Here is a 25,693-nt window from a genome sequence, read left to right on the forward strand (position 1 = left end):
GCTGTGGCCTTCCCCCCTAATCCCCTTCGCCCCTGTGACCTCTTGCACTACCACCTCTAGCTGGGTCTTTGACAATCTACTTATGAGGCTCAGTGCCTCTCGAGGGGCCTCCATTCCAGTGCACAGCCCCTTCCCTTTAACTTCACTTTTAATTTTATTTTCTGTTTTTGTATTATATGTTTTTTTTCTGGGCCCTCCGCAACTGCCCCACCAATCTCTCCTGCTGCTCTAACAAGGCACCCTAGTGGCCAGGTCTGTCACCTGGGCCCGGGGCCTGGCTGCGCCATAAAACAGCAGCTTAACACCTACCAGACCAGCGCACAGCACTGCCACCTGTTGGCTAGCCTGCTGCACCACACTCTCACTGGGCCTGGGGCCTGACTGCACTGTAATCAGCAGCTTGACACCTACCAGACCAGCGCACAGCACTGCCACCTGTTGGCTAGCCTGCTGCACCACACTCTCACTGGGCCTGGGGCCTGACTGCACTGTAATCAGCAGCTTGACACCTACCGGACCAGCGCACAGCACTGCCCCCTGTTGAGTAGACCACCACACCACACTTTCCTAGTACTCTGCTGCCAACCCACGTGCTCCTGCTCTTCCACTTTGCCCGCTGCGGAAAAATGCTCTCCGGACCCGAGCTTCTGCCCAAGGAAACAACGTCCCCCACGGACAGAAAAGTGGGCAAGTAGGCCCGCGCTACCTGTCCTTATTTTATTTATATACCCCCTTTTTTATTTTTAATTTGCCCTCACCTACTCACCCGCTGAGCCCCTACCGAAAGCGCCACCCGGCCCAGCCTTCGCACCACAACAAAACTCGCAGAGGCAGGAGAGGAACGTGAGCAAACCTTCCCTGCCCCTATATATACCAGGTAGGGGGCACTGTGACCAGCACCTGCTCGCTGCCTGGGGTGCAGCACCCAAATCCCCCCGGGGGACCATGTACGTTAGCCCCCCCGAGGCCTCCATTCCAGTGCACAGAATCAGGCCATCAGCTCTCTGTTCACTGGGCCCTGGTATGGTAAAGACATTTCAGTACATATTGGTAATGGTGGAGGCCTTCCCCCATTCTTGTGGCATCCCTTCCATTATTGAACTTGCGAATGATAACAGGTGTGTACCTGAGGTGTGAGGACCGGGGCCTGGACCAGGCTAAATCTTGCTTGACTGGTCTGTGGTAATGGAAAGTCTTACCTTAAAAGGCAGGAGATGCATTTTGGAATATTTGTTTGTCTCAGAAACAGGGCTAGTCGTATTTAGCCCCTTCCCCTATTGACTTGGGAAATCTTGAGAACTGGGTTTTGATTATAGAGTAATGGTACCGCTTCCACCCTTAATTTGGGTTGACCTCAGGGCTAAACTGAAAGTTACCGTCGCCTGCACTTTGCCTGTGAGTTTTGGCTCAGTCTAGTACTGCAGCTACTGCCTGGGTTCTGTATTTGACCTCATGGCCACAGTTCAGATAACTGCAGGCCCGTTCAGGCCTTCACCCTTCAGTCAATAAAACGAGTACTATTACATGTGGTAACAACAAACGCCGGTTATCAGGGCCCAGATGCCCTGGGTTGAAAGCCTGCTCTATAAATACACGAGTTATCTTTGTTACATAGAACACATTACAAAGCAATGAGTTTCAGCAGGTTTGATCCCCATACCTTCGGTTATTCAAATCATGTAAGCAGTTCAAGGAGTCAAATGCTCCTTTCTAAACTGTGTGTGTAACCTGTAGTCACCGGTTCGAATCCCAGCACGACTGACACTGCCTTTCAACCTTACAAGGTAGATAGATACATTGAACTTCTCTACATTGATAGGTATCTGGAATTAGGCATTACAATATAAAAAAGCAATGTTAATATGAATAACTTTCACTACTCAGTAACTTGAAGACCCCAGCCCCAGTTTGGATTATTTGTCAGTAGCATTCTGATTTGTCTTTTCTGCAGTTTTTTTTTTATTTGAACCTTCCTACATTTCAATCTCACTTTGATTAAATTAAACGTGGGCCTCTTTTATTAATTACAGTTCGTATGTGATTGGGGGATCTCAGTCCTCTGGTGAGAAACAATCCTGGAACCCCCGGCAGTGGCTCGATCTGAGATGGGAGGGGGGATTGGGCAAGCCCACTCGCTACCTTAACCCACATACCGACTCAAGCACGTGGCATTATTTTCTTAGGGCAAGAGTTATGGCGGGGATTCGTTCTGCTCAACTTGTTGACAGTATTGTATCTTGCAATGTTCCTAGTCAATAGAACGAAGAACAATTTAATGTGTTATGAACTGTCTTATACAACTGTCTTAAGATAGAAGCCGTGACCTGTTACAGTAATGCTAGCAAGAGTCATATTTTAAGAAATCTGAGCTAGTAGCCTCTGCTTCGGAAGAAAGACAGGAAGCTCTGGGTGTGGCCTGCGTGGGGAGGATGCTGTCTTGGCGCTGCTGCAGCACAGCACCGCGCAGAGGAAAACCCACCAAGCTGCAGAGATGGCGCGGCTCCGGCAAGCTTCCTGGATACAGGATTTCCTTCTTGCTTTCTGATAGACAAACACACGTTTGGCGGCCATTCAGAGGACGGCCAAGGAATGTTTCGCCCGTTGGAATCCTTTTGGGTCGGATGCTTTGGGTGGATTCTGCAGGCAGCCGCATTGTGGTGTTAGTGTTGCGGTCGGCAGAGGTGGCGCAACCCTCAGGTATGCCTGTGGGTGTTTTGCGGGTGTGGCTTTAAGTTTTAAATAACTGTGAATGCAACATGTCTTGCAGCACTTAGCAACAAAATAGAGAAAGCTTTGGCAAATCCAGCATTTGTGACTTATGTTTCGTTCAATGGTTTTCTGTTTTGACAGGTTTTTGCATTGTACACATGCGCGACGTCCTTGCTGTCCTCGTGCCATGCTCCCCAGTGCCTCTGACTGTAGCAGCAGGGCAGGTGGGAGGGCAGGAGGACATAAAGGATACTTTGGGCCTCATTACGAGTTAGGCGGAAAGCCGGAGGTAAATCCTCCCAAAAATAGCCCTGAGGAATTACCGCTACCACCACTTGGTCAGGTGGAATTTCCACCTGATTACATGTGGTGGTGTGATTCCCCATTTATGTTGGGTCCATTGTACCCAATGGGGATTTTTTTTGGCGGAATTACAGCAACGGAATTACCGCCGTGGTAATTCCGACAATTCTGCCGATTTTTTGGCGTTAAGTGGGAAGATTTGCCTCCAGGGTTTTGCTGGAGGCAAATCCTCCACTCAAAAGACAAACTCATAATTTGGCCTAGTGGTAAAATTGGCAGTAACTCATTTACCACCAATGTTACCACTTACCGCCTAACTTGTAACGAGGCTCTTTGTGTTGTCCTCCAGACCTGGTGAAGGAACCTCCGCTGGCAGTTTATTTCACCCACTGCCCATTCTATAGCATGTGCAGCTAGAGAAAGCACCCTATGCCACCAAGGACATGTTGTGGCGTGGTAGGAAAAGATGTTACAAATAACAAAATCAGGCATTTCTACTGCATGAAACATCCTCCAATCCTTCTTATAGCATTAATGATGGCCTTCTTTGGATGGTGCCTTCCATGAGCTAAAACTAAAAATGAATGAGCTTAAAGTTTTTTGCTTGTCAGAATGACGAAATGACTACTGAAATGCAGGGGTCCATGGATGAGTAGCCACACACTGCTAGTAAAGCAGGAGCGATCAAAGTCACAGCGGGGACACAGGCACAACATGAATGGTAGACCTCCTTTGCCCCTTGAAGGTATCATGAGCAGAAGGCAGGCTGCATTCTTCAGTAGGGGCGTGACCTACCAAAGACCTACCAAAGAAGCATCCAAACAACGATCGTACCAAAATAAAGATAATGGGCCTCATTACGAATGTGGCGGTAAGGCAAAAACGGCGCCGGTAGTGTTACTGACGCCGTTGATACCGTACCGCCACACTACGAGTTCTGCTTGCGGGTGCCGCTCTGCATGCCTGGTCAGACCAGGCATGCAGAGCGGCACCCGCGGGCAGAACTCGTGATTGCACCGGCACCGTTATAAACGGTGCCGCTGCAACCATGCTCCCCACCCCTATTCTGCCCTATGGGACAAAATGTGGTTCGGGGGCCCGCCCACACTGGCACCCGCGAATGGGCAATTACCGGCCAGTTCATCTCGTAATGGGCCGGTAGTGGCCCATTCACGGGTGCTGGTAGTGAGTTTGGCGGTAGGCTACCGCCAAACTCGTAATGAGGCCCAATGTCTAATCCAGGTTCAATGAAAAATATGGGTCTTTAATCACACTAAGCATACATACAAACTACTAAAAACACTAATAAATCACCCCTGTAGTGGGAGATGAAGAGTATTGTGGTGGACAGAAGAAGGAGTCGGACACGCTCTCGACATGTTGGCTTTCTTTTAATGAAATTATAAAGAAAAGGCCCATTTTGCTAGAGGGGTTTCCCTGCCTTACTAAAGTAACTAAAGGTGCTTGTCTGTCATCAGGAAGATCAAATGAAATGTCCTCAGTCCTAAACCTAACTCTACCTGACCCTGCCACTAATACAAACAACTAAAGCTGGCCAAAAGAATACCATCTCCTGGTCATTTCCCTTTGTGCCTTCTTGGCTGTAGCTCTCCCAGGGTTTTTATCTTGGCTCCTTATATTGTCAATAAAAAAAATGTCTCTGTTTTAGAAATAAGTTGCTTATGCTGATCTTCTGTGACACTCTTGGAGTTTCCTTCATGAGCTCTTGCAGCTCATCCCAACTGTTTATCGGTCGTTCACTCTTGTTAGTGTTATGCTTATAACAATTCTCCTGAAGATACTATAATCGGCCTCATTACGGGCCTGGCGGTAAAAAATTGTAATTACCGGCATGCTGGTGCTACCGTGTCCGTGAAGCACTGCTGCCGTAATCAACAGTTGATTCCGTGTTAGCGTGCACGTGCATTCCAGCATGCTTGTAATACCACCAACCCCCCCCCCCCCTCGGTGCCGGTGACTCCGATTCTGGCTCCAGGCTACCGGACTCACCGGTAACAACAGTGACGCTATTACCATGACCGGAAATAACATGTTCGCAGCAACAGGAAATGGACCGCCGGCAATTAAGAAAACACAATCCACTGCAATCCTCTGTGCACAGGAGTGATACCCACATCCCGAGCACAGAAGCAGATCAAGAGACTTGTCAGTAAGGGTACCTGCAACCCAGAGGTGCAATGCGCGCTTCATCAAGGCTGAATTGAACATACTTGCTGATACAATAGTCGAGCATGCTGACCAACTCTTCAGAAGGCAGGCCCAGCTATGCAAAAAGGCAATTTGGGAGGAGATGGCCCAGAAGGTCACTGCAGTTGGAACAACACCCCACACTGTCTGTGACTGCCATAAAAGGTGGGACAACCTGCGTCTGAGGGTGCAAAACCTCCTGTTGGTCCAGCGCACACAGGGCATGGCCAAAGGAGGCGGCACTGCATCCCCCAGCCACCTGCAGCCATGGGAGGAGACCTGCAGTAGCGTGCTGTACCTAGAGTCTATTGAGGGAGTTGGTGCAGCGGATGCCGGAGGCTTGACATCCGAGGAGGCTGGTGAGTTCCCCTAACCCTAATGTCACATCAACCACCTTGTCCACACTGCATACACTAGAGTCGGCAAACATGTCAAGTATATCATGCGCAATGCCAGTACAGCACTGCCGCCCCCCTCCCGCAACCTGGTTGCACACATCCACATACACCTAGCACCCAAACCTCATTCATACCCCACTTACACAGTGAACATAACACAGGCCCCCTGTATCGCCCTTACAAGATGCTTCTGCAGGCACTCAGACACACATCCACCTGCCACAGCCTAACTTGTCTTGTTACCGCTGTGCTAGCAAAGGCCAAAGTCACGTCAGTGCCAAGCACCTTCACCACACACAGCAATGAAACATGTGGCCCCCTCTTCCCACCCACCATAACCCATGTCCCGAAATCATCAGCAATGCAGTAAGTGCCACAAGCAGCAGTCACATGTGTAATACATCCATGGCATAACCAGCCACAACACAATATCATACAGCTTGTGTGCCACACCCATAACACCAAAACCAGGAAACACAAGTACACCACGGAAGTGCCACTGCACACACTATGTAGGCACACCACACATGCACTCGCACAGTATCCCTGACACAAGTATGTGTGAACCATGCCATGGCCACCACCATGTCCCTGACAGCACTGTCATCATAAAGTACTAGCATTCTTGTCTGTCTCATCAATCCACACCCAACACTGATGACCTGCCTTTCTGACTCCCTCAAGAATATCATCTGCCAATGAGGCTGGCCACCCAAGCACATTGAGGGCCACCACCACATCCACACTGGACTCCACAGCATTCTTAGGCACATATCAGAGTGCATCCACATCCGCATCCCTCCAGCTGCCCACCATCCCAGTGACACCTGCAGCCCAGCCGCCCACGATCCCAGTGGCACCTGCTCCCCTGCCGCCCACCATCCCAGTGGCACCTGCAGCCCTGCTGCCCACCATCCAGTGGTACCTGCAGCCCAGTCGCCCACCATCCCAGTGGCACCTGCACCCCAGTTGCAAGGACGTCCACAAGAGTGTCCTGAGGAAAACACTGGTGACGAGGCTGGAGCAGAAACTGTTGACACGGACCACAACTACGAGGAGGCCATGGCCCTTAGTCCCATGGGCCCAATGAGCCCCAAAGCTCCACCCTTACGCAGTGTGAAGGAAATTGAAGGGTGCCTGTCACGGATGGAGCAACGCCAGGATGCTCGGACATCACTTGTGCAACAGCACCTTCATGAGGCACACCTGATGTGGGAGAGTGTGCAGGCCAGTTCGAGGCGGAATGCATGGGCACTGGGCCGATGCACACATGCAAATGTCACGCTGGGTAAGGGAGGACAACCGTGTCATGTCCTCAATAGCCGAAACAATGTCCATGTTGCTCCAGGCCTTCCTGGACCGAAGGCCCCTGTCAACACCACCGGCTCCCTCCACTAGCACCACACCAGGGAGTTCTTTACAGAGAAGCCCATGCCGTCGCTCGGTGCAGCTGTATCGTCCTGCACAAAGCCGCACCTGGGAGCATAAAAGGGGCCGGAAATAGGCCATAGATACATGGGTGCCCTGTCTGAGAATTTTGCTAATGTACATAGTTATGCAGGGCAGGATATGGTCATAGACAGTTTGGTGATGGGGTGTGGGGGAGGTATAGTTGGGGAGGGGGTGTGGTGAGGGATAGTTGGGGAGGGGGTGGGGTGAGGTTCGATAGTTGGGGTGCACAGTATCACTAGTATAGCAACTTCACATTTGTACATAGTTTGTAATCACAAAATATAGTTAGTGTGGCAAATAGAATTTATGACTGGACATTCATTATTCCATGTGATTGTATTTATTTACGTGCAGTGGGCAGTGCCCAGTACGCAAGGTGGCTTGTGCCACGTGTATGACAGGTGATGAGAAGTATTGCTGTATAAGTTCATCCCGTGCATGTCTGCTTGTGGATGTTGTGTGGTTTTCTCGCGGGTGTCATCCACCATGGCGACAGGGGGTAACCAGCATCACCTGCAGGGGGCCAACAGAAATTGTACATTGTCATTCCTCTGTCCATGTCATGTTGGCACAGACTCTATAGTGTTCATTTGTGTGGACACACATGCACATGCAATATTTAGTTAAGCATATAGTTAAGCATATGTCCTGTATCAGGTACTTGATATGCACTATGTAAATATGCGTGTGGAGGGTGTGGTCTGCAGTGGCATTGATATTGATATTAGTGCAGCCAGCAATTGGCAAGTGCTGGGATTAAGGAGCAGACCGGGTAGGTCTGATAAGTGCAGGAATAAAAAAGGTGGGACTGTATGGGTAAAGATACAGTGCCCAGTGCAAGGGGTGGCCCGCAGGCAGTGCGGGAGAGTGGCAGGGTGAGCAGGTACCTGGGCCCAAAGGACAGAGGGTGGCCAGGTGCACGGTGCCAAGAGAGAACAGATCAGCAGGGGAGAGGTGGCGCGAAGGCAGAAGCAAAGACGAAGGTCTTGAGGTGCTTCCGGAACCAGAGATGGTTCTCCTCACGTTTTAGAGTGGCAGGGAGGCTGTTCCAGAGGGAGGCCCCAGCCAAAGACAGAGATCTACCCCAGCTTGTTTCTTTGAAAAACGACTGACCCTGAGGGAGTTAGAGGTAGAGGAGCTAGGAGCTCGAGAGGTGAGGTATTTGCGGAGGGATAGGTGAAGGTATTTTGGATCCAGGCCCCAGAAAGCCTTGCGGACAATGCAGAGGGTTTTGAATTTAATCCTTGCATCCACTGGGAGCCAATGGAGAGATTTCAGAGCTGGAGAGATATGATCCCAGGGCTTGAGGCTAAGGACAAGTCTCGGAGTCCTGTTCTGGATTAGTTTCAGAGGGCAGAGAGTAGAGGCAGATAGAGTTAGAAAGAGGCTGTTACAATAGTCCAACCTAGAGAGAACCAGAGCTTGGGAAACCACGAGCTTCTGGGAGAAGGAGAGGAAAGGCAGAGTACCTCTGAGGAGGTGCAGTAGGAAGTTTGACTTTTTAGAGACATCAGAGATGTGGGCGGAGAAGGAAAGTGTGGAGTCAAAGATGACCCAGAGGTTCTTAGCCTTGCAGGTGGGGGTAGGAGGAGGGCCAAGGGAGGCCGGCCAGAGAGTGAGGGGAAAGGATGGTGAAGGTGTGCCGATGAGGAGGTCTTGCTGGCATTCCAACAAAGATCATTAGCGGCACACCAATCTTGAATGGCAGTAAGGCAATCAGAGATGAGAGAGGGAGAGGAGGTGGCAGAGGGCAGCCTGAAAATTAGTTGAGTGTCGTCAGCATAGCACTGAAAATTTGAGCAGAAAATGGCAATGCAGTGGGTGAGAGTTGCCAGGTATTGGTTGAAAAGAAAGGGCAAAAGGTTAGCCCCCTAGGGAACACCACAGGTAGAGAGGAAGATAGATGATAGGATGAACCCAAGTTGGACCTGGGAGGGCCGATCAGAGAGGAAAGAGGTCAGCCAGGCCAGAGCCTGATCAGTGATACCCAGGTTATCATGGAAACGGTTGAGCAGGATGGTATGGTTGACTGTGTCAAAGGCAGAAGAGAGATCGAGGAGGATGAAGACAGAGGGAATGTTAGAGTCAAGGTTGGAGAGCAGATCTTCACTGATGTTTAGGAGAGCAGTTTCTGTGCTTCTGGCAGCTCTGACACCACACTGGTGGTCATGGAGACAGTCAACAGAATTGGAATGAAGGTTAAGCTGAGAGATGTCCAACTTTTCCAGGAGTTTGCCCAGAAAGAGAGTAATGGAAATTGGGCGATAGTTAGCCAGACAAGAAGGATCAGCTGTGGGCTTCTTGAGAAGAGGATGCACAAGGGAGTGCTTCAGAGGGGAGGGGAAGGATCCTGAGGCAAAGGAGTGGTTGCAAACATCAGCAAGGGCCAGAGCGAGGGTGTCAACGTGGTTCACTTGGGCCATTCGCATTCAACATGACCTCCGACCTTTGTAATACCAAAGACAGAAAATGAAAAGCTGCATCTATCATTCTTGTGTTATGAAGGAAAAGTGAACAAGAAGTCCATGTACTAGTGAACTTTAACATTTGAAATGAGTAGCATGTGTGATTGTGTGGTTCGAACAGGCAGAGGACATGGACAATTGGTGTGTTGGCTAACCCTGGTATGTGGGTGGGTGCAGTGTTCTCTGTCTGTCCATCGGGTGGTATGTGTTTGCTGAAATGTGTTATTGCTACATGTTTCCAATCTGTTGTGGTGCATTATGGTACATGTTGTTTTGTTGTCATATTAGGTCAGATTGGCTTCTACCATGCATGCACTGGATAGATATCTAAAATGCTGGCACGCATGTCAAGGCCTTGCCCTCAGGCATGCTATGACTGTGTAACAGCTTCAGTCACACCTGTACACTTTCATGTTTTATGCACGCTCAACACAAACTGCATACTTGTCCCCTTACACTTAGTGACTGTATGTGTTGATTCCTGAGATTATTATTCATAGCAACCATTCGCCTTTACACTCCCTATCCTGCAATATGTTCCATTTCCACACCATCTGCACGTTCAGTGAATGATATAGTTTTCTGTTGCGGTGCACAGCCTCCACAGCATGCCTGGCCACCAGCTCCTCATGTGTACAGTCCAAGGCACCAATGACGTTTGGCATGCCTGCAAGGGCATGGAAGGCTATTTTCATGAGATTTACCTGCTCTGCTGTTCCGGGTAGACTGATGTGGTCTCGTACGTGCTGCAGGAGTGCATCAATGACCTGGAACAGGGCACGTGAGTAACAGGGTTGCGATATCCCATGCAACTCTCCGCCTGTGTGCTGGTATGTGCCTGTGGCAAGGAAGTGTAGCACAGACGCTACCTTGAGCAAGTGGGGGGATGGCTGTGCGTATATTTATGGGGCTGACCAGGTCATCGTGGATCAGGTCCACTATATTGATGATGGATCTGCATTTCGCTCAGGTTTAATGGAGTGACCCTTAAATGAGGGATTGGTGGATGTCGGTGTGGTGCAACAGGCTGGGCAATGGGGTTTTGCTGGGCCATGATGGCCTTCCGTCTCCTCAAACGCCTCTGCTCCATCCTCTTCCTCCCTGCCTCTTCAATTAATAGTCCTGCCGGAATGGCCTCCAGCTCTAGTACTGCTACCTCTACTGTTAGCATTGTGGTGTTGTAAGGGGTGTGGGAGTGGTTCTTTTGTGCTGTAGCACTGATCATTTTTACCACCTGTGCTGATTATTTGCACCTGTGGCATGTTTCTAAACACATTAATCTACTTAATGCCTGGTCCGGCAACGATTTCACGTCCATACCAGCATGTACATGCCAGTAATTGCGTGTCCGTGCTGATCGTAATGTACACTTCGTTACGCCATGCCGGTATGACAGAAACGGCTGCAGCGGCACTCTGCAGATACCAGCAACAGTGTTGCCAGATGCGGTGGGTCACTTATGGTGCTGGTGATACCGGCATCCTGACTCATACTGTGCCAGTCCAGAAAAGGTGTTGGTACGGAACTACCGACATGTTGTTTCCAGACCGGCACACTTGTAGTGAGGCGCACTGTCTCAAAGTCTTTACTTTTCTTTCAGGTTTCTCATATTCTTGAGATCCAACTTTGCATAGGTTTTGTAAGATTTTGTCTGTGTTAGAAATCCCCCTCTCCTGGGTTTTCTCCACTGGTTTCTTTCTCTTGTTATTTAATTCACATGTCAGTTTCAAATCACAATTCTTATTACACTTGTATATGGAGTGTCTTCGCCCCTCTTCAACACTGAGCTCATGTGGTTGTTTGCCCTCATCCAAGGGTATTTGTTTCCACTTTTCTTCTGCTTCCCAAGCAGCCTTGTTTTTCAAGCGCTTTATTTGTTCCGCACATATTGACTTATTCGGTTTTACTGTTTGAACGTTGCCCTCAGCCTTTCACGCATACCTCTCTTTACAATAGTTTGCCACAGTGGCCTTCCACCTCTCCCGTTCACCCATCTACCTTTGTTTGCCCAGGGTGACTTTTCAGGGCTCGACACTCATTGGGCTAACATGCTTCGCATTCTCACATCTCTGTCTCAGGTTTCTCCAACGTCCGTTCCTCACATCTCTGTCAGCCGCTGTGGTTGAGGGATGCTAGCGGGTGGGAGACAGGCATTGTTAGACAGACGTCTGGCACACCACCCCAGACTGGTTTTCTCTCCCGGTCCTCAGATCGGCTTCCCCATTGTCTTCGTCACCGGGCCTCCGGCGTCTTGAGCTGGTGTTGTTCGCTTTTCAAACTGTTTCACGTTCTGTGGCTTCCTCCTGGTCTGCCTCTCTAAGGCGTGATTACTTCAGGGGGTTTCCCCAGCGCACAGTACTCTCTCTCTTCTTGTGATCTACTCATCACAGGTATGTACAGATATCTTCTTAAAGAGATATTCTTTATGGAACGCATTCCCTTAAATGCAGATACAGTGGGTGGTCTGTAGAGTTCCTTGTGGGAATGACAGTTCTTGTCCCCTAAGTGGGAGTCACTCCCAGTGAGGTCACACTTGCCTAGACTCAAAAGGAGCGTCTTGCAGGGCTGGCTCACCTCCCTAGCCTCAAAGGGGTTGGCTTCCTCCTGGGGAGATGGGATGAATACCTTTGATTGGTCACAGTATGCAGACCTCTGGACACATGAAGCACTCTGGTTCTGAAGACAGGGTTGCACAGGCAATATTTTCAGCAGAAATGTTCAGGTTCAATGAGGATATCTTTAAAAAGGTAAGGAGTGTGGTCTGAAATGTCTCTAGCGTCTTTAAAATCAGGGCAGGGCAACAGAACCACTGCAGATACCCTTGTAAGGTAATGCTTTAAAAATGGAAGGAGTGTTGTCTTAAATGTCTCTAGAGCCTTTAAAACTAGCGCAGGGTGACAGAATCACTATGGAAACCTTTCAATCTGGACAGTGCCGATCCAGGAGTCTGGGAGTGGAAATTAGGGACTGGATTGGTGAGCGGGTCCTCTGTGTCCAGCACATGGTGCAGTTTAACAAGTAGCAAACAGCACCTCAGTGCAATTCACAAGCTGTTTGAGGTGGGAACTGATAGCTAAGATGCCCTAAGTTCGCTCACTACGTATACATCTTCCCTTGCCAATGTAATTTCCACACAACCCAAATACACCTACTTACATACAAGTACCTTCTGCTTTCAGGTACATCCCATCAGCTTTCCATACTTCTTTGCTCTCTCTTCTCCTGTCTGGGCGTCTTCATGATTTAGGATCCCCTTTACTGAAAAGGACTTATCAGCACAAAGTGAAACACTCATGGCAGCCCTCACTTCCCCTCCAGCTCCCTCTTCCACATGCATTCACCCCACTAATTGTTATCTCAAAGCAATCCATCCTTTCCTGCTTGAACGGGATCAATGTTCTGCTTCCTGATCGGATTAATGACCTTCTGCCCAGCGGAAGCTGTCCAGCACACCACAGACTGAAGGAAAGCGACCACATCATCCCAACTCTCTTGTTACCCCTCCAGTTCTGCAAAACACATCAACATCACATATTGTTGCAAGTCAAAGGTGGTGTCTGCTTGGAATGCCCGCCCACCCCTTCCAGCACACCAGTGGACCCCTACCAAAAGGTTGGTTTACTCATGTTGGCCAAAAAGGTGAGAGAAAAACACTGACACCAATGACGAGGACCCCAAGGCTGTGGAAACGAAAGGGAACTGTTAGAATCCCTCTAACCCTATGTTAAATGAATTTACCTAAGGCAAATAAATAACCTATCTAGGGTGAAGTTGATATTGGCAAAGAACCTAGCTGATGTAGGAATACCACCCTGAGCACTGAGTCCATAGATCAGGAAACCGCACAAAAACACGAGACTTGAGAAAAAGAAAAATAATTAAAAAGAGCAAAGGACCTGACATGCAGACGCAAATAAGGGATATGGGAAAAAGTTAATTCTAGGAAACATAGAGGGTCAATGAGCCAACGAGGAACATAAAGGTGTGTTGCAGAGTGTCTTACAAAAAAAGGTAAAGAAATAAATATATAAATCCAGTCCCCCAAAACCCTAGTGAATGAAGGCAGCAAGGTCCAGAAAGTAGATCCAATCCGGGAGACGTTTGCACAATATGGTACACAGGAAGTCAGGCAACAAGAAAGTTAGAGGAGAAACGAAGTGGAAGGAGGGCAGAGAGAGAGAGCAAGGAAGGGAATGTTTAATAAAGATAGTAGCAGGAGGAGCACAAGGAATGTGGCACAGGGGAACGGGCAACATGGAAAGCACAGAAGCAAGGTAAGGGGTTCAAGTACTTAAGCAAGTTGTTGAGAGTTGTCCCTCTGCCTGTAGCACTTCTTATTCGATCTGTCTCTGGATTGTTCTACATGATGCCCCACTGCGTCCTTCCAAGCCATTTGATGACAGTGTGACGAGACGTACGCCTTGCGTGGATTGGCGTAATCGCTGCTCGTCATGCTGGGATATTAAGTCCCTTCGCATCCCCAACCTCTACAGCGTCTTCCAAGGCGGAAAAGGGACTTGCAGGTGAGGATTCCTGACCCATATAAGGCAATGACAAACAAAGTTCTGTCCATCCTGGCTGAAAAACTCACTATCTCTGGAGGCCTATGGAGCACCATATGCCCCGTCACCAGAATTTCAGAGATAAAGCAACAAAATAACAAAGAACAGGTCTTCTCCTTCTATGCCCACCCTATGCCCCCTTGCTTTATCTCCATAATTCTTTATACTCAATCAGGGTGGTGGCAAACAGACGACAATGTCATATGAGGACATTTCCAAAATGAGAAATAAGCATGACCAAACTCTCTGGTTTTCATCCGAAGAATCGGAAACCATCTTGAATCTCATCAAAGAGACAGGAACAAGTTCCAACACTTTGAATCCAGCCAAACGGATCAAGCAACTAGAATATCTTATTAGAAAGGATATTAACTGGAAACTGCATGCAACAACTCTCACCAAATACTACCACACACAAAAGATACCTCAAGGTTTCTGCATGCCCCTACGTCCCACTCTCTGCAAGGAGAATAAGGAGTTTGTACGCAAATGGGAAAACATCTTGAATAAATACTCCCTGGACTTGATCCTCCTAACTATACAGGAATTGTCTAATAAGCTAAAATCAATCACGACATAGAGGAAATAAAGACCAAACTCACTTCAACTTTGAGTGCAGATGATATGAATAAAACCCTTGAAGACATTAACAACAAATTAGAGAAATACAAATCCGAACTAGAAATTAAAAATATTCACAAAATTTTAACGTGATACGTACGACTACCACAACGACAAAGTATACTCTTGGATGATAAATACAGGAATCCCACTCAACCATACCAACAAAATAATTCATCAGATTTATGCAGCTCAGATTCAGATTCCCAGACCAGACCAGGATCCTCTATAACTGGCCAAAAAGATGAACCATCAGCATCAGGTGGTGTCCCAAACAGGCAGATCGACGACAGACCCACAACACCACCTAGACAGCCTTTTTCAGGCCAGGACAGAAGAAGAAAAGAACCAGGAGGCGCCGAAGGAAGAGAAGGGACACGGAAACCAGAAAGCAGATACCCGAACAGGAGACTCTAGTAGTTAACATCACTAATTGCACATTGAGATATCTTGAAACATGGGTTTTACAAAAAGGTTTGAGTTTTGTCCCAACTTTCGGTGCACATTTTTTCAACACAAAGATTGAGATCTTTAAATGTATCTGTAAGATAAAATTGAGAGCCTATTTTGCGGACTTTGAAATGGTAGATGATCAACCAACCACAGAGTACCTACCTTGAACTCAAACCTAAAAATACCTTTATGCCACCATTACCTCATGTAACCATAGACATCTTTTATTAAACTGTACTAAAAGATTTGAAAAAGATATCCTACAACACACCGGAATATAGGAATTTAAGCAAGCAAGACCTAGCAATCATCAGGAACTTCTATGAAGATGATACGATTGTCATCTGCCCAGCAGATAAAGGGGGTGCGTTGGTCATTCTAAATGTGGCAGACTATGAAGCAAAACGTTTGAGACAATTGAGTGACCTGAGTTTATATAATGTACTACTTAGTGACCCGACAAGTGAGTTCACAGATAACTTGAAATCCATAGTGGATATGTCAGAGAGTAATGAATGCATCAATGAGAAGACAAGAATGCCCCTTACACAAAGTTATCCTAAAGCACCACACTTTTACCTTCTGCCCAAGATACATAAATCCATGACCCAACCTCCTGGATGACCAATAGTGGCAGCCACAAACAGTGTGCTTCAACCTCTGGGTATATACATTGATACCATACTGCAACCAATCATCTAAAAATACCCTATGTACATAAAGGACACCACATACTTTTTGAATAGCCTCAATAACATGCAGACCAAAAGAGAAGACATCCTGGTCACCATTGTCGTTAACAGTCTCTATACCTAGACCCCGTACAACGTTGGTCAACAAGCAGTGGAATGGCTTCTACTACAAGAAGAAGAGGTAGGAGCCCCAAAAAGAATGGATCATGGTGCCATTAGAATTGATCTCATGGAATGCCTACTTCAAACACAATATACACTATTTACAAGCAAGTGGCACCACGATGGGCGCCACAACGGCCCCATTCTATGCAAATGCATTCATGTTGAAATTTGAAGATGACCAAATCATTAGACATCCAATATGGCACAGATTTATCAGATATTGGGGAAGATACATTGATGCCATTTTTTTGATCTGGAGTGACACAAGTCAGACATTGGATGCATTTCTCATATACCTCAATAAGATAGACAAGAGGATACAGTTCACACACGATAGTCGCAACCCGCAAATACATTTTTGGGATGTTCAGATACCACCTAACGCACTCAGCTTTGACACCAACCTGTACCACAAACCTACAGTTCGAAATAATCTCTTGCATATGATGAGTTTCTACACCCTCCAACAATCAGAAGCTTGCCTTACAGCCAGTCACTACGTGTCAAAAGAATCATCAGCACCGAGATGACATCCGAACATGAAAAAAATAAAATGATGGCAAAATTCAAAGAAAGAGGCCATGAAAAAGATGGACTCTTAATGGCAACCAGCAAAGTTGAAACAAAAGAACCATCAGCTCTTGAATCATGCAAACAGAGTGATTAAACCAGGTAATACGCTGGTTTCTGTTAGAAATTACAGTGTACAGACATCAAGGATCAAAAAAACATATTAAGACACTGGCCTCTATTGTCATGCGACAATAGGCTACAAGAAAAAACTATTTTTGCCTTTTAACGCAGCAGCAACCTGAGAGATCTGGTGAAAACACAACTGAAGCAAACAAGAAGAATACAGACCAACAAGAAGGGCACCTTCCCCTGCATGTCATGTGGTCATTGTGACAGTATCATCCAAGGCGAGTCGGTAACACACCCAAGAACAGGTGAAAAGATAACTCTCAGAGACTAATCTCCATTCAAGTCTAAATGTGTGATATATTCGATCAAATGTCCCTCCGGCCTTCTTTATATAGGCCAGACAAGCAGAAAAGCCAGGCTAAGATGGAATTAACATAAATCTGACATCAGAACAAAAAAACAACACTCTCCCAACTCCAGATATTTTGAACAAGCCAGGCACCCTGTTGCAAATCAGATTCCAGATCTTAGAGGTTATCAATCCCTCTAACCTAAGACTGAGGCTTACCAGAAAGTTCGAACAAAGGGAAGCTTACTGGATTGAAAAACTTGACACTGTTTCCCCCAATGGATTGAACGAGGAACTAGATTTATATTGCTACCTGTAACCTTTTGAACATGATCCTATGCATACACTATGCCTCTCCATTATCACCCCATCTTATCGTCTAGAGATCCATTTGCTTGGAATTAGGAAAGAATTAGTGATATCACTACCTATTTTATTTAATGACAAGATGAATATGTTTTCCATTGACCCTGCACTGGAATTTAACTGCACGAGAAACTAGATAGATATTGTTTTCTGTAACTGCCTTAGGATGAGACAATGTATAGTTTATGTCTGTCTATTATTACCACCATCTTATCTCCTAGAGAATTGTTTGTTCACATTGATGCAGCATTAGTGAGATTGCTGCTTATTTTATTGAAAGACGAAATGTAAATACTTTTCACCATCCTTGTACCAGAGTTTTGCATAAGAGAGCTTGACACTGAACCTACGAACTACAACATGTGTACTCTCTCTTGACATGAAGGCACACACTCACCCTGCTGTGTTTTGTAAAGAACAATGATAATAGACTGATAGATTAGAAGCATAGATTTTTTATGTCCTAAGATACAAGGGTGGCAGCACTTCATGCCCTAGACACGCTAGGTACTCCACCAGACACCTTTAGATGCACCTATACACATAATACACACATCACCATGCATCTGTACTTCTTGCTCAAGACACGCTAGGTAGCTAATTAGACACCACATGGTGCATTAATACACTAAGGATCATATTTTGCCCATTTGGATTACCGTTTACACGCACATTACAAGACCTTGTTTGTTTTCTCAGACATACAGCTAACCAGCAGCACATCAGACAGCCTGTCAAATTGCTGTAATCTGTTTACGTGTTTCCTTGGCAATCAGACGTGCCGCACACTCGTCCACCCCGACACGTCATCACACGCTACTGAGTGGCATCCTGAGGCAACCTCACAGTATACAGATCTCTGAACGAACCACCACATCCCTCCCAAGAGACACAGCAGCATTACTCGCTCATCGATTGACACGCAACATAAGACTGCAACGTCATGGTAAGCAGGATTCTGCAGTTCACTACAAACAACCACATCGTAAATTACCTTGACAAACATTATGCGCACTCCCAGATTAGTTGCTGACAAACGGATCTGTCACACGCAGGCACGGCCTTTGCTACCTTGGTGAGGGACGCACGTCCATCATGATACATACTCCTTCGCCGCTGACCACTTGAGTTCGCACAAGTTGATGCCTCTGTTACCATGATGGCACACATCCGATCAATGGGGTAAAATACCTGCCTAACTTATAGCATTTTGTATTTTGTTACTTTTCAACAAGTTTTTAGGATTTTGTATTTCCAATTAAGGAACCTGTAAGTTGACACCCATACACTTACGTTGCAGGAAGAAAGAACGACAAAACCAGTAGAATGCATATGTCCACTTGACTTTCCATGATTGCAGTTACAGTGAGGATACTTTGATTCCATGTATATGACCATGTGACAACACAAGCTAGTTGAGAAGCATATTTTCTGTTTGAATTGTTAACTCCTTTCTAAACAACATTTATTTGATATTGTGATCGTAGAATCCGCCCTGAAGAAGGACCTTGGTCCGAAATGCATCAGCGGTAGAGGCTTCTGCTCAACCTAAATGGAAAATGAAACTTAAGAAAATAAGAAACTTTTGTATTCTACACATATATGGCTCCATCATTTGTGGTGATGAATAAAACGACCAAGGAAAAATTGAGTGTCTGAATATAGTATACAGTAGTCTTCACTACATTTTTTGGCGACCCAGGTCTGGTGAAGATTTCACTGGATACTTTTTTTGCTTCTCCTTCTATGCACCCACACTCTAGAATAACACACAAAAGCACATCATGTGGGCCAATCTCTCCTGCAATTCATGTAGGAATTGAATACCCTGCTCGTCGAGGAACCAGATGTTACCAGTTGACCCCTTATAGCACATTTTCCTCCTCTTTCTCCATCCGCTGTCCGACCTCCCAATCTTTCCCTCTATGTAGTTTTGGATCTATGTGATCACTGTGCCGCCCATAATGTTGACGAAGAAAATGACGACTTCCATTACGGCGTGCCCCAGTGATCAGAAAGAACACTTCTCCCCCGAAATCCCCTACCCACTTTCCCCCTTCCACTTATCTTTAAGGCGGCACACTTCTGTTTATGCTGCCGACTCGCATCTATCCCTGCGCTGTCAGTTCGGGTCGGAGTTGACGCCGGGGTCTGCAGTAATATTATTGTTGCCATTATATGCTCAACATGTTGGAGTGATAACTGCTTTTTCCCACTTTTTGTCCAGTTCATGATATATGCATCCTATAAATACATGCATCCTCTAAATCTTCCCTTCTATCTCGAAAGGTGCACCTTCTCTCCACTCACACCTCTCTGCTGTATCACCTGCTCAACAAGTCTTGACTCTCATGCGTCTTCACTCTCTGGTTGAAAACCATGCTTGGCACCTCAGCCATAATAATGAAAATAAAACATTAAGGGCCTCATTACGACCCTGGCGCTAATGGGTTAACGGCGCAGTAAAAGGCTGCAGCGCAGTTAACCCATTAGCGCTTGATTACAAGGTCCCTTTGCGGGACCCGACCTTAACAGCTGGTCTACACCAGCCGTTAAAGTAGGGACCCGCAAAGGGACCTTGGTGTTAAGTACGGTTCTGCAATTTGCGGTACCGTACTTAACGCCTTCCCCAATCCCATTGAGCCCTATGGGGCAAAAATGAGAATGGGGAAGGGCCATGGAGGAAGTGGGAATTACCGCCCCGCCATCCTTGTAATGGGGTGGTAATTCCCCTTTTCTCCATGGCGGAGTCGTTAAGTTACCGGCATGGACCATGGTGCATTTGCACCATGGTTTTCCGCCTGGGTCGTAATGAGGCCCTAATAGCTACCTTAAATTAGGCAGTATATTCTTGGTCATAATTTAAGTAGATATTAAAAATGAGATGAGTGTAAATTAAGCTATTTGCCCAGCGTCAGTGTTTGTGGTCAAATGGGGAATAGGGAATTTAAACTCAGGATGACCCTTTCAACCCTGCCAGCTACTACCACCTAAAATGCTGTCTTTCCTTGTTCTTGAAGCCCTTTGCAGGGCTAGTCAGTCGACTTCCCTGGTATCACCCCACCAACATGTGCAATCCTGTTTCTGCTCACTCCAATTCACAGAGACCAAACTCTACCACACTATGTACTCCGTAATGACTAATAGCGCCACGGCTAGCACCAACCTCGGAATGAGGCCTATTGACTTTATTCCAGACATTCTAACTTCCGAAGCAGGCAGGAAAAAAAAGCTAACTAAGCAACTCCTCCCATGTTTATCTGCCTTTTCTTCGACAATCCGACCAGGAGCGTCTACATGCGGGAATCCATGAAGCACCTTTATCCACATTTCCCAACTTCTGTTATTTAAATATTACAAAATTAAACCACATTCCATTTACTTTTACATTCTTTCTATTTACTTTGTTAGACTAACATTGTTTACTTCACCACCACAACTCCTAAACCTATGTATGCTATTGCCACGATCTGCTAATAAGCTTATGGACCCAGGGAGAGGTCATTATTATTGTTTGGGATAATGATCCTTCTCCAACAGAGCCCTAAAGCTTGAGCATTAGGGCTATATTATGATCCGAATCCCCACACTAATACATTTCCATGGTAGCTCTGGTTTTCTTTGTGTGATCTGTGATGTGTGGTGCTTTTATTCGGCATTTCTGCCCTGAGGCTTCCATGCAATGGCATTATATTTAAGAATTAAATAATATCGTTCTATTTTAAACCGAACAGCCCTACACAAAGCCTGGTGGAGCTATTTTTTTAAGTCCATTTTGGAGACCAGTGCAATTCACTGGACAGTTGATGGCTATACATTATGCATATTTTATTATTTCAGGTGAAACGAAAAACAATTTGATCTATTCTTGGTGTTGAGACGTCTTTTGATGATTATATGCTGAGACCACCTTGCTGGTCCAGCAGCTTTTTGAGAATGTACCTCCAAAAATTGCAGTGTGGCCACAAACGGTGGTAATGCAGTGATACCGGAGTTCCGACTGCATTACCACTGCATTACTGCACTGCAGAACTTTGGGTCTTGAGGTAAGGTGAAGGAAAAACCTCCAGCAAAATACTGGAGGTAATTCGGCCACCTTGCCGCCAACAAATAAATGGCAATTTTGGCGGAATTACCACTAGCGGTACTTCAGCTGAAATCCCCATGGAGTCCTATGAACTCCATCAATGGGGACTAACACCGCCATACTGCCACTTGTATTGGTGGCTTTCTAAAACTGAACAATTCTGCTACAGAATAAGGAAGTCAACAATTGTTTTGGAAGATTGTAACTATTTTTACATTGCCTTCACCAGGACTATACTATGTAACATTGAATAGTACTGTCTCTTGTTGATTCACTGACCCAGAAGAAGGCAGAGATTCCCTTCTGTAATTCTGGTAAGGGCTTTTGATGGTCCCATCCCCTCTTGAACTATGACTAGAATTTAGAAGTCCTTGTTTGCTTCCCACAGTGCACCCAACAGTACAATATCCTCTTCCATCGCACCTCCATATTGTTATGTGACCCTTGCGAAACCCGCACCTGATTTATACCAATTCAATGCGCACTGGACCTCATTAAGTCACTGTCTCCCTCTCTGAAAGTTACAGATCTCAGAAGAAGGGGTCTTCTGTGGTTTTACAGAGAGAGGGCATGTTTTCTCGGCTGGACACAGCGTGCTCTTTGCTGCCTCCCCATCACAGTCGGAGTCAAACCTGAGAGTCCAGTCTTCACAGGAAGCTTCCTGTCTGTCTACCCTTCAAGTCTAAGTGGCAGGTCGTCTCACACCAGGAGATAAAACCTTTAAAGTGCACCAGTCCAACAGGCTTGATGCAAACACTTTGGCTCTGGAAGACCTCAAAAAGCATGTGACAAGTTGGTCAGTGCCAGGTGTCAAAAACTAGGATATGACACTGAACACTTGTAGATTCGGAATAGTGATAGGCAATGAATACAAACAAGTACTGTATTCATCGCCATTGCACTCATTCACTGTTCTCTTATCAGGATTCCTTGCTAGTCAACACTTTAATTCAAGGTGTTTAGTGCTGTTCAGTAGCCTGGTACTGGACAGGCTTTTATTGACTCACAAGGATCTACTGATATCTCAGGAGGATAGCTCAGGGGCAGCGCACTCTCCTTGGAAGCAATACGACACGGACCAACACAGGTTCGATCCCCGGGTCCACGCTTAGAAACCTCTTGGTATTTAGCACGTTATAAATAACCTATCATATCGTAAGCATTTGACTGATTGGGACTGTTAACCAATTAAGACTCTAGGTGAGCCTAGCATACTGCAGAGACTTAATCTGATTGCGACTGAACGCCGATTAGCGCTCTGTGTGGAAATGAGTACTGATGACTACTTTGGAAGCTGTAGATACGTATGAGTACTTCACTGTTTTGGGAGGAGCAGTGAGGCACACTCTACAGGTTAGCACTGAATACTGATGGGCACTTACATAACTGATAAACACTCCACTGATTTGGATGAACTGAATTCTAATTAGCTGTCTCCTTAGTGAGACTGATTATTGATGCACTGATTTACACTGAATACTGGTGGGCACTCCCATAAATGGGACTCAATACTTTTGAGCACCCGATTTATGGAGTTTGAATCCGGATGGGCAGGACACTAGGGCTTAATACAGAGGAATCTGCCACTGGTTGGAACTGAATACGAATCAGCTGTGTCCACTAGCTGCGGACTCATCACCGTAGAGTACTCATGAGCACTCAGTTGGTTGTAACCTGGTAAGAGTGAGCAGTGTGCAAGTGGAGACTAAACATTGATAAGAACTCCATGGTTGGGTCTCAACACATTTGTACGTGTATTTATTGAATATTTGGGTGTCGTTTTCACTAGAATTGATGTACTTAGAAAGCGATTCAGAAGACAGATGCAGTCCCATGTTAAGGTGTCTTTACCAACGATTGAGGCTATCGGAGAATGAGTAGCCTATTGGTGAGGGGCTCTGGTATTGGGCCGTAATAAAACAGAAACGTAGATTAGTGAAGACGCATAGCTAACACACATGGTACAGCTAGTGCCACATATGTGATGTTAAAGATATTCGCAAATGTACATACATACATGTTTACAACTGGAACATATGAAAGGGGTAATGTGGTGGCGGTGGGCTTGAGTCATTTGGGGAGGATGGCTGGAGCCCCATCGATGGTCAGAAGATGGAGCTTCAGTCTGGTCTTGAACAGGTCACTAGATGTTTTGAGGTGTGGGGGGTGCATTCCAGTGGAGTGGGCAGTTTGAGAGAAGGAGCAGAAGTGGGAGGGGGCCCAGTGGTTTAGGGAACAGGGAGGGTAAGGGGGGAACCAAGAAAGCTAGATGGAAAGTTAAGGGAGAGGCAGTTGCTAAGGCGGAGGAGATAATGAATGGACTTGAAGACAAGAAGAAGTCATTTAAAGTGGGGGCGAATTTGCATTGTAAGCCAGCCAGCGTCGTGGCAGTGGGAGTGGTTTGGGATGATCGGGGTAGGTCATAGAGGGTGTGAGTAGCAAAGTTCAGAACTTTGTTAAGGGGAGAGAAGGAGTAGTGGGTAGACCAGTAAGTAGGCTCGATGAATACTGACCTTTGCTAAGCACAAGAGTAGCGATGACTGTGTTAGATGAATGGTGTTAGAGATGATGGTGGAATATTTTCTTATGCTGAGAGGATTTATTCTGGCAGCCATGTCAGTGGCTGTAATGAACTATTAGAGTGTAAGAATGCTGTCAAAGAGGACCCCCAAGTTTGCAAGTCTTGGTTGAAAGATTCAGAATGTCCGGGAAAGGAAGGAGATGGGAGAGTCGGGTTTGTAATGGAGGCGGGGAGAAGTGTTATTTCTTTTTGAAAGAGTTCATCATTAGGCAGTATTGTGAAATCCAGTGATGGATGGTAGTGAGGAAGCTGGTGATGTTTTGGGAGATGGCAGGGGGAAGGATGGGAAGGAGAGGTAGATCTGGGTGTCATTGTCAAAGAGCTGGTAGTGAAAGCCAAAGGAGGAGATGCGCTTACCCAGCGATGTGGTGCAGAATGGGAAGATGAGTGCGATAGCGATAGATCATGGGGCATGCCCACGGGATGTGGTGTGGGGAAGGAGGTATTGGAGTTCCAAAGGATGGAGAAAAGTCATTCAGAGAGGTAAGTGGCCACTGTAGCGCACCAGAAGTGAGACTCGGACCAGATGACATGGGCCAACAATAAACTTGTATTTAAATTAAAGAGAATGCCTCACTAGCCCTATTGCTAAAAGGAAGTTCCCTTCCACACAACTAAAAACTTAAGATGTTCGTCAGGATGTCATATAACTGAAAATCAGTCCTCCGCCCTAACTTGTCTAGCTAACTGCCCATATCACTAGATGAGGAAGGAAACAAAAACGAGAGAAAGTGTTTTCACACTGGAGATCGTCAATGCCTTCTTACCGACCTCTTCTCCTGCTGACGATCTTCAAATCAAATGTTCGTCCCAGGACTTATTTTACCACTAGTGTAGAATTTCACTAGCTTCCCATCTGTATCCAGTTTCATATTTTCACTTTTAAATACGATCAGAGTGGCTGCTGTTGGATTTGTGGGAAGGTCGTTTCTCCGTCACCTCTCATGACACTTTCTGCATGGAAGACACCACATCAAAGAACTTGCTTGATGAGCTGGGTTTGGTTGGTTTCAGTAGAACAAAATGTTGACTTCCGAGAAGCCTATGCCAATTTACGATGCTGCTGGCACTGGTCCCAGGATCTGTTCATTCTCCTCAATGGGATGAATAATGAGTTGGTTTGGCATGGGAGGAATGTCATTAGAGGTCATGTTGTAGCTTGTTCTTGGCCCTTGCAAACCCTAAAGCACAAGGTGCAGTACCATGGCGATGGGAGCCAGTAACTAGTGCCATGAACTGCCTCAAATCTGAGTGATACTATTAGGATATGAATGTGCCAGAGTATTCATCCCCTTCTCGTCCTGTTCCGATCAGTCATTTGTTTATTTTGAAAGTTCTTCAGCTTAGAAGTTGTATCAGTAAATATGAACAACATTCTGACCAATTTTTTTATATTTGCATTTTTAAAGCGCTCACACATCCCGCAGGCATCGAGGCGCTGTTACAGGAATTGCTTTTTTTAAAAGTTGTGTAATTGTTTTTGTCATAGTTGCGTATTTATAACATGCTTAAACACCCAGAGGTTTCTAAGCACGGACCCAGGGATCGAACCTGTGTTGCTTCGTGTCGTCTTGCTTCCAAGGCGAGCACGTTGCCGCTCAGCTATCCTCCCGGGACAATTGGATCATCTCTTCCCGTTC

The 25,693-nt window shown here is 46.4% G+C and overlaps 1 protein-coding gene across 8 annotated transcripts in view; it reads left to right on the forward strand.

Moving 5' to 3' along the window:
* The window catches only part of ARHGAP27 (Rho GTPase activating protein 27), a 785,924-nt gene that overhangs the window by 166,455 nt on the left and 593,776 nt on the right, over window positions 1-25,693 (forward strand). The window contains exon 1 of one of the 8 annotated variants that reach the window (XM_069634068.1): window positions 2,565-2,697. The exons of the other annotated variants lie outside the window; for them this stretch is intronic. The gene's annotated coding sequence lies outside the window, so the exon portion shown is untranslated. Of the gene's footprint in view, window positions 1-2,564; window positions 2,698-25,693 lie in introns of those variants that run through there. 8 annotated transcript variants of the gene reach the window in all.

The sequence above is a fragment of the Ambystoma mexicanum genome, chromosome 13 (genome assembly GCF_040938575.1).
Source record: "Ambystoma mexicanum isolate Mex_15411 chromosome 13, UKY_AmexF1_1, whole genome shotgun sequence".
NCBI lineage: Eukaryota > Metazoa > Chordata > Amphibia > Caudata > Ambystomatidae > Ambystoma > Ambystoma mexicanum.